Here is a 15799-nt window from a genome sequence, read left to right as displayed (position 1 = left end):
GATTCCCTCACTTCATCCAAGTTTCTATTCAAAGGGCTGTCAAGAAGACTCTCCTTGCTACCTCATATGAAATAACCTCCAAACCCTATGTCACTCTGCAGCCCCAGAGCCTGTATTTTTTTCTTTATACCATGTGTCACTGCCTGAAATTACATCATGCATTCATTTGCATTTTTGCTTAACTGTTTGCCTTAATAGAATGTTTCATATGGCATCAGTCTTACCTGACATATTCTTTTCTATATCCTCAGTGCCTAGAAAAGCTCCTGCACATAGTCAGGGCTCAATAGGCAGCATCAAGGGCCCACCTAAAAATGAGGGTCACAAGGCTGTAGTGGCACCAACTTTGGTAGTTCCCTGATACTATTAGCAGTTAGCAGTTTAGACATGAAGAAGGTGAGTTGGACTGACCCAAAGCATGTAAGGTGACAAAATATCTATGTGAGAGAAAGGAGAGAGATGGCAAAAAAAGAAAAAAGAAAAAAAGAAATGGTATCCAGTCTAGATAAGAAGGGAAGTATTTAGGACTCAATTTGGCATAGGGGAGAAAAGGAATCGTTTGGCTCATGATATTGAATATTAGAAGAATAAGTATCTCTTTAAGTATATCTGATTTCATTTGCTTGAACTGGAACCTAAGTTGGTCTCTTAGCTCTGCTTTTCTATCTGTGTGGGCTTCATTCTCTGACAGGTCCTCCCTGAGCAGTAGCCAAAATGATCAGCAGCAGGAACAGGCTTACCTTTCACCAATTTAGAAACCCCAAGAGAAAGTGGGTGCCTGGGTGGTTCAGTCGGTTAAGCTTTTGCCTTTGGCTCAGGTCATGATCCCGCATGGGGCTCCTTGCTCAGCAGGGAGCCTGCTTCTCCCTCTGCCTGCCGTTCCCCCTGCTTGTGCTCTCTCTCTCTGACAAATAAATAAATAAAATCTTGAAAGAAAGAAGGAAAAGAAAGGAAGGGGAAGGGGAAGGGGAAGGGAAGGGGAAGGGGAAGGGGAAGGGGAAGGGGAAGGGGAAGGGGAAGGGGAAGGGGAAGGGGAAGGGAAGGGAAGGGAAGGGAAGGGAAGGAAGGAGAGAGACTCTTCCCCAGTAATGCCAACCAAATCTGGATTGACATGCCCACCCCTGAAAGAAGCATTACAACTAAAGAAATGGAGTATTATGATTGGCCAAGCCTGGTCACATGTCCACCCCTGGCTCCAGGGGATGATAACAGCACTATCCAATCCATAAACTGAGATTAGAGTACAAGTGATTCCCTCAAGGGATAGTGAGCAAAGAACAGGCGTGCACTACAGAATATAAAATACTGAAGAACCAATGGGGTAAAAGGAATCAGAAGGAAATTCAAGTGCTTGATGACTTCAACAAAATCAAAGTGCATTGTTGGGGGAGGGAATAAGGGAATGAAAGAACTGGCAAGATGTTGATTGGACAGGCAGGGGCAAAATCTCAATAAACATGGGGAGTGATCTGTGAGTCAATATATAACAGCACAAAAGAAGGAAAGATGATGGTAAAATCAGGCACTATAAATCCGAAAGTAATAATAATTAATAAAACAAGGGTTAAGAGTAAAGCTTAGGCAACAGTAAATTCAGAAAAGTACTTGTCCCTTAACTGAGCCATCAAACCAATTCTTTCTCTTAATCTATTGGTTGTTTAACTGGGTTGATCAGTTACTGGAGCCAAAATAAATAATAAGTATAATAAATAAAAAGAGAGAGTAAATATATAGTAAAATATAGTAAATAAAAAGAGAGACATTGTCAAGAGTAAAAATAATGTATATGTAACCTTAAGTTTTAGGGAAGGGACTTACCATGGGCCAAAAAATGCTTGGATATGCTTTGTCCTAGCTAAATTCCTTCTAATCATATTAATCTCACATCAATAAAGTATTCAGTTGTGTGGTGACATTGAAGCCTCCACGTAATTATTAATCTAACTATTTAGATTAGGGACTGTTATTCCCATGTGTTTATATGGTTGAGCCTGCTGAAGTAATAATGTACATCAATTTGTTTTATCTAAGAAGTTAATCCTTTTTAACCTATTTTAATGTCTTAAGAGTGATTATTAAAAGTTGCAATATAAATATACCATTTGGTTAATATTAGAAGTATCACCCAAGACAGAGGTGGAAATGACTAGATTGCTCATCATTGATGACCATCAATCATCCATCATGTTCAAGAGTGTTAGATAAGAATGCTCTTACCCCATTCTGATTTCCATGAGGAAGTTTCCCCAAGTATTAAACCTTTTTGCCCCACCTTGCTTTCTCATCAGATAGAGAAACTTACCTGTATGCAGGTACAGGGAGAAGCCAGAGACATGTGTAGATCTTGTCTACCATAGGAAGCTAGCGTTCTGCTCTGCTCCTCCATGCTGGAAGTTGTACAGGGGCAGGACCCCACATGGGAAGGCCTGTGCTGACCTGGGGCTGCCCTTGGCTGGATGAGCAGATCTAACTCTGCAATATGATAACAGGAATCCTGTGATTGCCCACATTCTCCAACATCAGCTTTACTGGTAATAAAGGGGACACCCAGGGACGCTATCTGACAACTCTTGTTTTATCTCTCAAACAATTCCATACTCAGGCAGGGATAAAGTATTATATGCAAATCCCAAAAAGGATTTTAAATAAAATGTATTTCAGGAGACCAGAACCTAAAGCAGCTTGCTTTAAGACAAAATTCTATGCGTGAGCTATTGTCTTTATTGATTCAGATATTTAAAATATGGATAAAATAAAGACAAATGAAATACAGATCTTAATTCACCTGCATGGAAAGGAATCACAGAATTCAAGGATATTACATGAAATATGGCTCTTTCACATAACCCTTTAACTACTCTCCAAATACATTCAATCTATCAGTATTAACATCCAAAACTACCTGTTACATTAAAACTTAAATAATTAGAATAGATGAAAAACATCTTTACCTTTAATATTACTTTTACTTCTTTCTGGAGAAGGGGGAAAAAACTATTCTCCAACCAGCTAACATTTATTTCTCCAGTACATCCACCAAACATCAACCAAACATCTACCTACAAATGGCAAGACACTATCTATAAACACTATGTACATAAACCATCATGGTTTCTCCTTTCAAGGAACACACAATAAAACTGGGGAGATGGTACCTATGTACAAGTACCTAGTATTTGCTAAGGTAGTATTTGCTAAGTACCCATAACAGATAATAAAAGTCACATGGACATTTACAACAAATCACGACCTCTGTCAGAGGAGAAAAGCCTCTCCACAGAGGAGGAAGTAAATTAGGTGGCATTTTCAGTGGAGATAACAGAGGAAGGTATAAAAGGAAGAGCAAATGTATGGATTTTGGAAAGCACAATGCGAAGAGCTTTTGGGGAGAAACGAGAGATGAAACTGAAAAGGTATTTTGGGGCCATATCTGGAGCGGGCCTTGAATCTCAACGACAGTTAAAAATGTTTGAAAAAGCTGCTGTGTGGGATGTGCAGTGAGTCAGCAAGAGATGAATAAAAGAAGTGCTGAGCAGAAATGACGGTTTGGTTAAAGTGAACAAGCACAAATGTGTGGCAGACTCAATCAGCACAGCTTTCTCCAGCAGCACTCGGCAGCCCAGCAAGGAAGCGACTGGAAGTTCAAGGTCAGTGGGGAATTTTAGGGAAAAAGCAAAGGCGCTGCTGAGTTGGCTGGCCCTGGAAAGCAGGATAGGCAGGACAGAAAGGATGTCAGAAAGGACGGAGAAGAGCTGAGGCAGGGGTGTGATGAAAGTGAAGACAGGGTCGGTCTGAGCAACAAATTTAGAATGACTGACATTAAAGAGATTTGGTAAGAGGCTGAATACTCACAGTTAGAGACTGTGCAGATAGATGATGAGACCCGAGGATGGAGTGGAGGTGGGGATCATTGGTGTGAGGGAACTAAGAAACTGTGGAGTCACGGACGTGGCAACAGAGAAAGTACTGGGGGCCTGAGTATCCCATAGCAGCTCCATGGAGGAAGGTGGCATGCGACAGCTGTAAAGCGGACAGATTACTGAATTCCAACCGCCAGAACAATAATCTAGAATTGGCAATGGTAGGGGCACCTGGGTGGCTCAGTTGGTAAAGCGACTGCCTTCGGCGCAGGTCATGATCCTGGAGTCCTGGGATCGAGTCCCGCATCGGGCTCCCTGCTCAGCAGGGAGTCTGCTTCTCCCTCTGACCCTCCTCCCTCTCATGCTGTCTGTCTCTCATTCTCTCTCTCTCAAATAAATCAATAAAATCTTTAAAAAAAATAAAAAACAATAGAATTGGCAATGGTGAACAAAGAATGTTGACCCTTTTCTTTGTCCTCTGTGTTAGTGATAAAGGAAAGGGAAAAGAAGAAGTCTGTGCTGGGAGGGAGTTCATATAAAATAACATCATTAATGAGAAAGCCAGGTTCACTTATAGAAGAGAGGTAGAAAGAGCAGTGGAGAGAAAGAGAGAGAAAACCGAAAATATTCATAAAAATAGGGAAGAAATCATAGAGCATACCCATAGAACCTGCTGCCACAAAAAGACAAAGGCCCCCTCTAGGACTCATAAGGGTTATTCACAAATATTCTGATTCACAAAGCCAACATAAACATGGACTTGCTCTGGCCAATTAAATGTGATCAAGTGACTTGTGTCACTTCTGGTAGAAGTTCTGCGAGCTGGTACACAATTCCCCACATTCTCTTGACCTCAGGCAATCTGGAGGCATGAGTCATAATGGAGCTCTAGTATGTGGGTCCTTGAGAAGCAGAGCACCTTGCCAACTTACCAGACACATGTGACTTGAGTGAAAAATAAATATTTGTTGATTTGAGCCCCTGAGGTTTGAGGGATGGTTTGTTACTACACCCTAACCTGTCCTGAGTAATACTCTAGTTACTCTAGAGTTACTCTAGTTACTCAAGTAACTAGAACTAAGAAACTTATTTAGAAAGTTCTTGAGATTCTACTCATGATTCTCAGAAAATATATCCATACTTATAAATTACAAAATGTTCATCAAAATAGAAAGAACTCTGTGAGTTTAGGCAAGAATACTCCGAGATTAGCATACCCTAGTGTTCACTGATAATTCAGGATCAGCAGCAGCCCTTGGGACCCATAGTCTCCTTCTCCAACCCCACTGCTACCCAATCTACTAGCATCACTAAGCCAATGCTACAGGCGCCAGGGAGAATGCAGGTGAAAGGGGCCACTCTCGAGGAACGACCCGGTCTGAGCTGCAGATGGAGGAGACGGCAGAGGGGAACAGTTTGTACCTGGAGAGTGTGCAAGGGAATAGGTGAGAAGTTAGCAAGATACTGATACAGAGGCTCACTAGACATAGAGTCTAGAATCAGAGTCAGAAAGGTAAGCAGGACTCATGTAACCAATATTTGGCAGCTTGGCAATGATCAGAAGGCAGAATTTACTGACTGGAGGTTTTAGGAGCTAATAGAATGGACCAACTCCAATATTAGATGGGAAATCTGTTTATTTTAGTTTTTGTTTCTATCTTTATTTACTTTTCACAGACTGGGAGATATGGTGAGTAGGATTTGGTATACTCTGGGATGATTCCAGTTACACCTGCCAACACCTATAGAAAATTCATCAATTCACAACATTTTGATTTTTTAAAATAGTCTGGCAGTGATGATACCACATGAAAGAGCTTGTCTCCTGAATCAAATAAGTATCGATTTTATATATATATATATATATATATAAAATCAACTTTCTTAGACCTGCTCCAGTTTCTAGGCCCATGGTCCCTGGTTGTGATGGCACAGATATTTGGTGAGGTGCCAGTTGCCACCTGCTATGGGATGATTCCAGCGGGAAGTGGCAGACCCAAGCAGGACAGTCTCACTCAGAGCTGTCATTTATGGCTTATAATATATGGTACACTAATGACTTCATGACACTATTATTCCTTTGCTTAGCTTCTCAAAGGACACCTGGCTCCACCGAACAACTAGCTTATTTTGTCACACTATAGGTCATCCCGACCTTTAGAAACAGAATTGAGGAGAGGAGGGAGCACCATGCAATTGTCACACCATTAGTCCCAGCCCTAGAAACTCAATGCTACTGAAGTTCAGAGATGCTGAAGAGACTGCTGGGAAGGCTGGCTGCCTTCTTAGTTCTGACAAGGATAATTCCAGAGCCTATGGCTTCTAGTAGTAAGGTTTCAAATTGGCAGCATTTAGATGTATGCATTTTTTTGACAGTTTTCTTTAGGTTACACTAAAGGTTCTCAGGAGTTAACACTATAGGGCCACAGTCTAGAAGATAAAATGAGACTCATTTGTTCATTTTAGTGAGATGTGCATCAGTGAAGAAAAAAGGAGGTAGACAGAGAAAATTTTGCATTTAAAGATCCTGAATGAGCATCACATATCTGTTATTGTTACCATTAGATTATTTTCCATTTATTTAGCATTTTCAAAGCCATACGCTATACCACAGGCCTTCCTTTGTTGACTTTACATCTTTTTTTTTTTTTAAAGATTTTATTTATTTGACAGAGAGAGAGAGATAGCGAGAGCAGAAACACAAGCAGGGGGAGTGGGAGAGGGAGAAGCAGGCTTCCAGCGGAGCAGGGAGCCCGATGCAGGGCTCGATCCCAGGACCCCAGGATCATGACCTGAGCCGAAGGCAGACGCTTAACGACTGAGCCACCCAGGTGCCCACATCTTCTCTTTTTTATAAATGAGTGGGGTCTGCCATCTTAATTATATTGAGTATTTCCACTCCCTTTTCATTTAAATTATGTTTAAGCCAGGCATAAGGTACTACTTGCATTTAAACAAATTAGATTAATGGAGTTTTGATAACTCAGCCAGTTTTATTCAGAATAGGCCTAAATCAGACATATGTGCTGCCAACTCCGAAAGGAGTTTTATTTGGAAGTTATGGCTTTGGACAGATAAGATTTTTTTCCAACTCATACATAATACTTGCTTTTGACATACGATCACTTGTTATATGCATTTTTGTAATATAAAACCTGGGCAATGGTTAAGTTTTGCCCAGGTAAAAAATTACAGAGCTCTGCACACAATATGGAATCTTTTCTCTTTTATTAGCACTTCAAGGTACATACCAGGAGGAATTTGGGCATTCAACCGAAGCAGTAATTCCAGCTCTGCCACAAAAATAAGGACGAAAGGATACCCAGGAGTTCTAGGACATAATTGTGCAGAAGGGCACCCATGTTCCACGTGCTTCCGTGTGGAAACACAACCACGTTGCTTACCTTCCTCCTTGTGCTGCATTCGAATAAATATTTTCTAAGGAACATTTGAAAATTAAACCCTACATGAATTTGAGGAAGGTGGACAACTCCTGCAGCTGGTTCTGATTCTAGGCTTTATGGGCCATCAAGGTCTACTGAGAAAGAAAATGAAGAAAATCACTCATTTTAAGAGTGAAGGGCCCTGATCCTAGCCTCGAGGAAGAGGGCCTGGTGCCCAGGAGGCCAGTGAGGGGAATTGAACAGCCTCTGCTTACATGCTTGCTAGAATGCCCTGGATTGTAACGGGAGAAAAGCCTTCACCGCCAACCACCCAGGCTCAAGCCCCTCCAGCCAAACCACCGGTATCACTTTCCTGTGGCTGCCGTACAAAAGCAGTGGCTTCAAACAGCACAAATTGATGCCCTCGCAGTGCTGGACGGCAGAAGTCCCAAGTAAGTCTTACAGGGCTAAAATCAAGGCAGGGTTCGTTTCTTCTGGAGGCACTAAAGGAGAATGTGGTCCTTGCCTTTCCCAGCCTCTAGGAGCTGTCATCCTTGTCTCATGACCCCACCTCCCATCGCCTCTTCCCTCCCTGCTCCCGTTACTGCATTACCTTCCACCTTTGACCTTCTACCCTCCCTGTTATAAGGAGCCTTGTGATTATATTTAGGACCCATTTGGCTAATCCAGCATAACCTCCCCATCACAAGATCTTTAACCCCTTCACATCATAGAAAGCCTCCTTTGCAACACACATGGGTTCCAGGGATTAGGATGCCCTTATCTTTGGGAGGCCATTTTTCAGCCCACCACACCTCCCATGTGGGTGCTCCATCCTCTGGTGCCGGAGGACACTGCACCCTCTCTTACCCACTCCCTCTCCCAGTGACAGCCCTGCTGAAGTGACGTCTGCGGTTGTTTCTTCAAATAATCCCCCCCCACCACCCCCACGTACACAAAATGCTCTGAGGTACTCACAAACTCAAAATGCAGGAAACTAGGACATAAAACAGAGGGGTAGAAGAGAAGCTATTCCCCTGTATTTGGCCAAGAACCAGGGAACACAAAACACAACAAGCTGAAGATCCTTGAGCAGGGACAACAGTGAATGACCTCACTGATGTTGGGGGGGGGAGGAGTCAATTTCAATCCCCTTGAATCTCAGGAACGATGTCCCATGATGAGGGTGAGTGTGAATGGTAGTGACATTATTATAAGAGAAATATCCTAGTGTGCATTCTAATGTCCATTAGTTTGTGATTGATTTAAATACTTGCAAATTATTTAACTGGAATACTGCGTGTTCTCCAGAGGGAGGAAAATAGTTTTTTTTCCTATAGCTGGTTATAGAAAAACTAAGCCATTTAATGCCCACCCAGACCAGTTCGTGGCATTGTAGCTTATTAGGTTTGGTTGGCCCAGCAGCAGGGTAAAGCTATTCACAGATTTCCTCGGTATCTGATCCGTTTCTGGCCGGGATAGCAGCACCTTGTTCCTTACCGTGGAGGGGTATAAATCTGAAGCACGAGTGAGCTACCATTCCAATAAGACCAGATCCTTTAAAAGCTCAACACTCGAGAAAGATGTGGAAAAGGTTATGTTTGAAGACAACACACAGCACAGGCATCTTACAGTAAATTTTATTAGGTTTTTAAAGAGAATTATAGATGATAGTGGATCTGTGGAATAATGGATAGTCCCAGAGGAACTACAAAGTTGTGATGCACATGAAGGGTTCCAGTAATGTTGTAAACAGCGAAGTGTAGGCCCAGCCGTTTATGAATAGCCAGTGTACTCAAAGAAGAAATTCAGCTTCATATTAAAGTTGATATAATCTAGTGGTATTTAATTCTCAGTAATGATTTTTATTGATTTCCATATTTTAGTAATGCAAGGAAATAAAATGCCTTAGAACCTCAGAGACGCTATTATGGAAAGAAAAGTATTTTTATTCTTATAACTAGGCTATTGTGATAGCTTTTCATTCATTCCCTCGTTCATCTATTCATTCAACAAATCTTTCCTTAGTACCTCGTCTCATGATTGATATTGTGGGGACATAAATAATGATAATCATTTAGTCATCTTTAGGTTTACAATTTACATGGCTCTTGTCCAGATGCTATTCCGTTTAATAGCTCTAAAATAGGTATTTTTTTCCCATTGCCTTATGGATGGGGAAACAAAAAGCTTAAACAGTCAACTATCTTCTCAAAGGTCACACAGTCTTAGGGAACTGGCAGAGTTATAAGTTAATCCCAATTCTTCTGCCTCCAGACCCACCAAACTATGTCATATGATTTGCCCCCTGCCTTCTGAAATCTTACTGTCTTCAAGGGGTCTTAGACATAAATAATCATAATACAAGTAAGAGGTTGTCTATACCATAAAATCAAGAATCTGCAAGTATTTTCTCAGGCTCCTGGCAAACTCATAAATCACACTGAGTGGAGAGTTACCCCTTTCCTATGCCTCTCCTCAAACCAAAAGTTAACTACCTTTTCAACTTTCATCTAAAGTTTTATCTCTCGATTAACAGCCATTTTCCACAATGGAGCACAGCTTTTAATGAGTTCACAAAACTTACTGCCTATATTACAACCAAGAAAGAACAGTGAAGCCTCGCTGAGGTCTAGATACTCGGCCGAGCATGACTCATTTCCCGTGAGAAAATTCACTACTGCACTCCCACTTTGCGGCATTCAAGATTTGGATTGCACCTCAGCAATGTTCAAAATGCCTTTGAATTGGACTTTTATGGGCTTTTGTGAGTAATCAAAACTTAAAATGTTAAGTCCATGAGTGGTCAGGTTCTACGGTGGACAGAAAAGTGTTGAGGAAGTTGAAAGAAAAGAGAAATCCCAGCTGATGGAGGAAAACCAAGCCGGCTTCGTGCAGAAGACAGCCATAGGGCTGAGCCCTGGTGTCTAAGCCGGCCTTTTCTAAGTCGTTGGGACTGTAGAAAAGATTCCAAGAGGAGGAAATGCCATGAGCTGAGGTGCGAACACAGGGACGAGCTGGGTCTGTTCAGGATTCACCAAATAGCCATAGGAGAATAAAGTAGAAGAAGAAAGAAGGAGCTGGATTATATACTATACTCGCTGGTAATAAAGTTACTGAAAGTTTAAGACCAGGGTGATGACATTTTCTTTAGAAATGTACTCAGGGAAGCACATTTGGCAAAAATGCAGAATGGATTTAAATACCTACCTGAGAGTTTTCCCAACCTCCCTCTTTCTCCCTAACAAATATAGAGACTAAAAATAGCAGATATTCACTTACCTGGTTATACTTGCACTAGGGCAGAGGAAAGTGACCCAGTCCTGGCTAATAAGATGTACAGAGAAGTCTTCCAAGAGTTATCTGGGAAAGCTTTTCTCCCTTGATAAGACACACGGGGAGAAATTCTCCCCACTCCCTTCCTGCCAACTGAATGCCCTTGTGTGAGGACCTGACATTTGGACCTGCTGCAGCCATAGGGAGCACGTCAAGGAAGTCACAGAATACCAATCCAGAGCCCTGACATTGCTGAACTATTAAAGCAACCCTGGAGCCTCCTACTTAGGATCTTCTTGTTATGGGAGGGAAAAAAATGTCCCTGTCATTGAAGCTACTTTTAGTCTGTTTTTCTATTTGTTTTAGCCAAAAGCAGCCTATACCAGAGGTACAATGATGTTGGTGAAATGTAATGATTGCCTGGATGGTGTCAATGGATCTGGAAGTAATAGGATGTACACAAGATAAATATGTGAGGTAAAATTAAAATCTCATGGACTGATTGGCAACACTGTATATAAATTCTCTCATAATAAAACTAGGAATCCTCAACCCACAAGTGAGTTTTGTTTTTTAAACTTGACAAGTAAAATAAGTGTAAATGTGAGGCTAAGGAGACCTGGATACAACTAAGTCTAACCCAGATGTTAACCCAGGTGGCAACCTGGAATATGATCATTACAAAGAAACTTGTAATCCAATTGGCTGTATCATGCCTATCCAAATTAAAAAAAAAAAAAAATCCCAGATTAGAGTACAAAACCAAGAGTCTACATCAGAAAGCCAGAGAAGTATGAGTCAGGGTTTACCCAGCACTATGAGAAGAAGGTCCTGGACCTGGAGGCTGTGGGCAGATCTAGGGCCAGACTTGGAAGATGTTGACCTCCCCAGCAATTGACATCCTTCAGGCATTGTTTGGGGATGGAGGAAACAGTTGGCCTTCTACTATGATATGCTAAGTCAGTTCTCCCAAATTCCAACAAATTAAATGTAGAGAATAAGAGAAAGAAAGTGAATGAAACTTAGCCCAAAGTCTTTGGACTGGTTACTACAGAACAGTGATTTAAATAACAAATAGCAAATACTGGAAGGGAAAAAAAATGGATTGAAAAGTTAATGGTTTCGGCCATGTCATGTTTTAGGGGCAAGTAAGGATACAATGTATAGATCTCTGGAAGGTGACTGGAAATGCAGGTCTGAGCTTATGAGAAAATGCTGATTAAAGACAGACCAACTTTAGTCGAGGCTATGAAATCTTCAAATTGCCAAGAGAACAGACAGAAAGCTAGGGTAGGTGATGGTGTCCATATTTGTTGACTATCTATCTTGTGTTGGGTGCAACATTAAGAATTACACGTTATCAAATTTAACCTCCCAATACCACTATAAAGAAAAAATTATAAATTCCACTTATAGGAGAACATATGTGGGTTCAGAGAACTTATACATCGTTCCCAACATACAAGGTGTAGCAAAACCAGGATTCCAATTCCAAAAAAAGCCGAAGCCTTTATACCTTGCTCTTTGAAATGCACATGTTAAAACATTTAGTTGTTAAACTGCTAAACTGCTTATTCTTATTTCAATTTATATCATTAAAAAAGCATTCTTACAAGACTCAAAGCGTAAATATAAACTTTGTATGAATAGCATAGAGAAGGTATTATTCTCCCAATTTTACATTTGGGGAAACACACAGACAGTCATATACAAAACCACTCAGTGAATCATGATCCCAATACTAACATTTGATAAATGTTATTGACTCCTTACATATGTAGGGAATGGAGGCTACTAAGAGCCCTGGTACTCTCAACAAATTTGCAATATAGTTGGAGAGATTATATAAATATAAATATATATATATATATATTCATATATACATATATATGAAAACTCAGAGTACAAAACCAGATAGCACAGGATTAACTTTTAAAGTCACATATTTACATTTTTAAACTAATTATCTTGCCAATAAATTTTCTCCATAAATAAGTCATCAAAGACCAAGATGTTTAATAATAAACTTCTCTAAGCAAGCATACTCAAATTTGCATTATTTCTCATGTAGTATATTCATAACAATAGTCTAATATATGGATAAAATCACAAAGTTTTCACGAAGTATTTGCTTTTACCCATGCTATATTCACTTACCTAACCATCCTTATCTACTCTTATTCTGTATCACCACAAGGTCATTGATTCAGCACGTCAGGGGATATGCACCTGAAGTACACTAGATATCATGCTAGGCTCCGGACTGAGGAAGATGAGTAGGGCATTGTTCTTATTCCACTGGGCTCACAATACCACTTGTACTTGTAAGAACACAAGCTAGACAGTTACTAAATTACTCACTGGAAACATACGCCATTAGTTTACAGTAAAATATATGTTTACACTAAATAAATTTCAACATGCCAAAAGAAAAAACAAGGAATTTATTTAATCCGAAGAAATTTCAGACTTCTGATTGGAGACAATATTAATGAGATGCTAAATGAAATCCTCCCCATTGCAGAAAATTAGAATCTTTTGGTATATTTTCTACCAGACTGAGATAAAAAATATATACAAGAAAAAAAAACCTGCCATCTTTATATAATATTTTGAATTAATCCTTAATAAAAATGATGGTACATCTTCAGATTGAAATACATCCACTTAACAACTTCTAAGGATCAAATACAAGCATTCAAATGTGTACAAATGTGGAACTAGAAAATCTTAAAAAGAGAGATTAGAAGAGTTGAACATATTATTTAGCTATGAGAAAGAAGGAAATCTGCCATTTGCAATAACATGAATGGACCTCAAGGGCATTATGCTAAGTCAAATAAATCAGACAGACAAACACAAATATTATATGATATCATTTATATGTAGTATCTAAAAAAATCAAACTCATAGAAACAGAGACTAGAACGGTGGTTATGAGGGCCTGCAGGTTGAGGGAAATGGGGAGAAGTTGGTCAGAGGATACAAACTTTCAGTTATAAGATGTATAAGTTATGAAGACCTAATGTACAGCATGATTATAGTTAACAATACTGTATTATATACTTGAAATTTGCTAGATTAGATCTTAAATGTTCTTGCCACAAAAAAGAAATGATAATTATGTGACGTGATGGAGATGTTACCTAATGTTTCAATACAGTGGTAATCATTATATTACTGTTGACATTATTGATGCCTCTAAATTTTTTGTTTGTTAAGTATAGCAAATTAACATATTGTACACCTTAGACTATGTTATATGTTAATTATATCTCAATAAAGATGAGTTAAAAATAAAAAGAAAATAACAAACAAAAAATTTAGAGGCATCAATACTGTCAACAATAAGAGCAGGATTCTGTGAATATAATCATCACACAAATATTGAAAGATGTAGCTAAGCACCTTCAAATTACTGACAAATACTCTAGAGATATTTCACATCAAATGTGGTCCCCATCTTTATAATCAAAGAAAAGCTCTCCTTAAACTCTAGTAAAAGTGTCCATGTAGTAACAGGAAAACAGTGTTCTACCATTAACTCATGCTACACTGAAAATTGGTTTTAGCATGATTTTTAAGTTTCTTTTGAAGAGGGAAAACCCATGAGACCTCTAATATAGGTGTCTGAAACATTCACACAGTAAAATAACATGATAAATATCCCTTCCTCCTCCCCTGTGTTCTCTCCTCTCCTTTTTCATTAGACTGAATGCCTTGAACATCTTTGATATTGGCTGAATTTGTTCAAAACAGGAATAAAGAAATCTGATAAAATTATTTACACTAAATTGTTAAGAGAGGACAACAGCAGAAAAAAAAATATGTTCAACATATGGAAATGAATTACTTAAGGTGGAGTGTAAGGAAACAGTGGGAAACATCTTTGTCCAGACACATTCAGGGTACCCCCTAAATAATAGGCACATATGGAATCACCTTTTATGCCAATAAACAAGAACTACCCTCCTCCAAAAATATAAAAGGTTGAAAAATGAATAGCTGTTTCTATCCCACCACATTCAGAGAGAGCCAGACAGAAAAATTGAATCAACATGATTATGACTGCCATAGTTCTTAGATTTCCTAGAACAGTCCCAATAATAAATATTCTTCCCATTGTTGTAAAAAAAAAAAAAAAAAAGTAATAATGCCAAGGAAATGTCAGTATGTTGGCCAGTTTCCCAGACTACTTCTCATACCTTGAAAGGACAAAAAAAATTATCTGTATCTTAGGTATTCCACTTGGGGCTAAAGAAAATTTCTCACCATATGGGAGCCACACAGTAGAAATTACAGTTCAGAAAATCAGTGAAAAATTCAGCCAATCTCGTCATGGTCTTCCATTTTATTCATGGTGGTCATACAGCCCAATCACAGACCAGTAATCCCAGAATTCCACCTGAAGAGCACTATAAAAAATGTGAATCTCAGATCCTGACTAGGTATGTCTTGAATTATTATGGTGAATTATGGTGAATGCATGCTCAATTAGTAAAGCTCAACACTGAATGAAGAATCATAAACCACGGACCCAAACAAAAAAGCCTCGCACAGCCAGAATACATCCAATATAAGAAATTTGAAAGAATCTGTACCTGAAACAAAAGAGAGAGACGGGTGGGGGGGGGGGATTCAGGCAACAAAAGAAAAACAGGTTTTTCTCAAGAGAAAATTAAGATCAGCCCATCAGCAGGAAAACAATTGTGCACTGAAGGTAATCCAAAGAGATGAGAAAGGTAGAAAGCAATGCACTAAGTGGTGGAATAGATGAGCTTTGTATGCTAACAAACCCTATACCAAGTCCTTTTCCTTCTAGTACTCATTCAACTATTTATTGACTCCTTGCAGAATGCTCAGTATCATATCAAGTTGTATTTCTTATCTCTTGTTTATTCTGCACTTTTAAAGGTGAAGGGTGGAGAAGAGGGATGGGAAGAGTATCAGAAATAAAATTTCATTAGATTCCCACCTTTTAAAAGTCAAGTGAAAAGACAAGTGTAAGTTATTTCTCTGTAATGCAGAGTAACCACTTGGAAAGTAAAATGTTCAATCAGTTGTTTTATCTGTGTAGTACGAGATTCAGGTAAAAAGTGTGAATTTCCTCCATGACACGTGCATGCAAGAAACAATGTGTGTGTGCGTGTGTGTGTGTGAGAGAGAGAGAGAGAGAGAATGTGTGCATGTGCCCGAGTGTGTGCAAGCACACACAAATTAATCTGGCTCTGCCCAGACCTGCTGAGGTGGAGGGAAAATTCAAACTGAATCCTATTTAAG

At 39.5% G+C, this 15799-nt stretch overlaps 2 long non-coding RNA genes across 5 annotated transcripts in view; one reads left to right on the top strand and one right to left on the bottom strand.

Annotated features, from left to right (window-relative positions):
* Positions 1-15799, bottom strand: part of LOC118538319 (uncharacterized) — a 373755-nt gene that overhangs the window by 343811 nt on the left and 14145 nt on the right. The gene's annotated exons all lie outside the window — the stretch shown is intronic.
* Positions 3303-11071, top strand: LOC118523102 (uncharacterized). The gene is made up of 3 exons (XR_004910936.2): positions 3303-3647; positions 7095-7695; positions 9783-11071. It is a non-coding gene; the product is annotated as an uncharacterized LOC118523102 (long non-coding RNA).

Source organism: Halichoerus grypus, chromosome 2 (genome assembly GCF_964656455.1).
Source record: "Halichoerus grypus chromosome 2, mHalGry1.hap1.1, whole genome shotgun sequence".
Classification (NCBI taxonomy): domain Eukaryota; kingdom Metazoa; phylum Chordata; class Mammalia; order Carnivora; family Phocidae; genus Halichoerus; species Halichoerus grypus.
The sequence above is the reverse complement of the archived record's forward strand: the minus strand, read 5'-3'. Positions and strand labels throughout refer to the sequence as shown.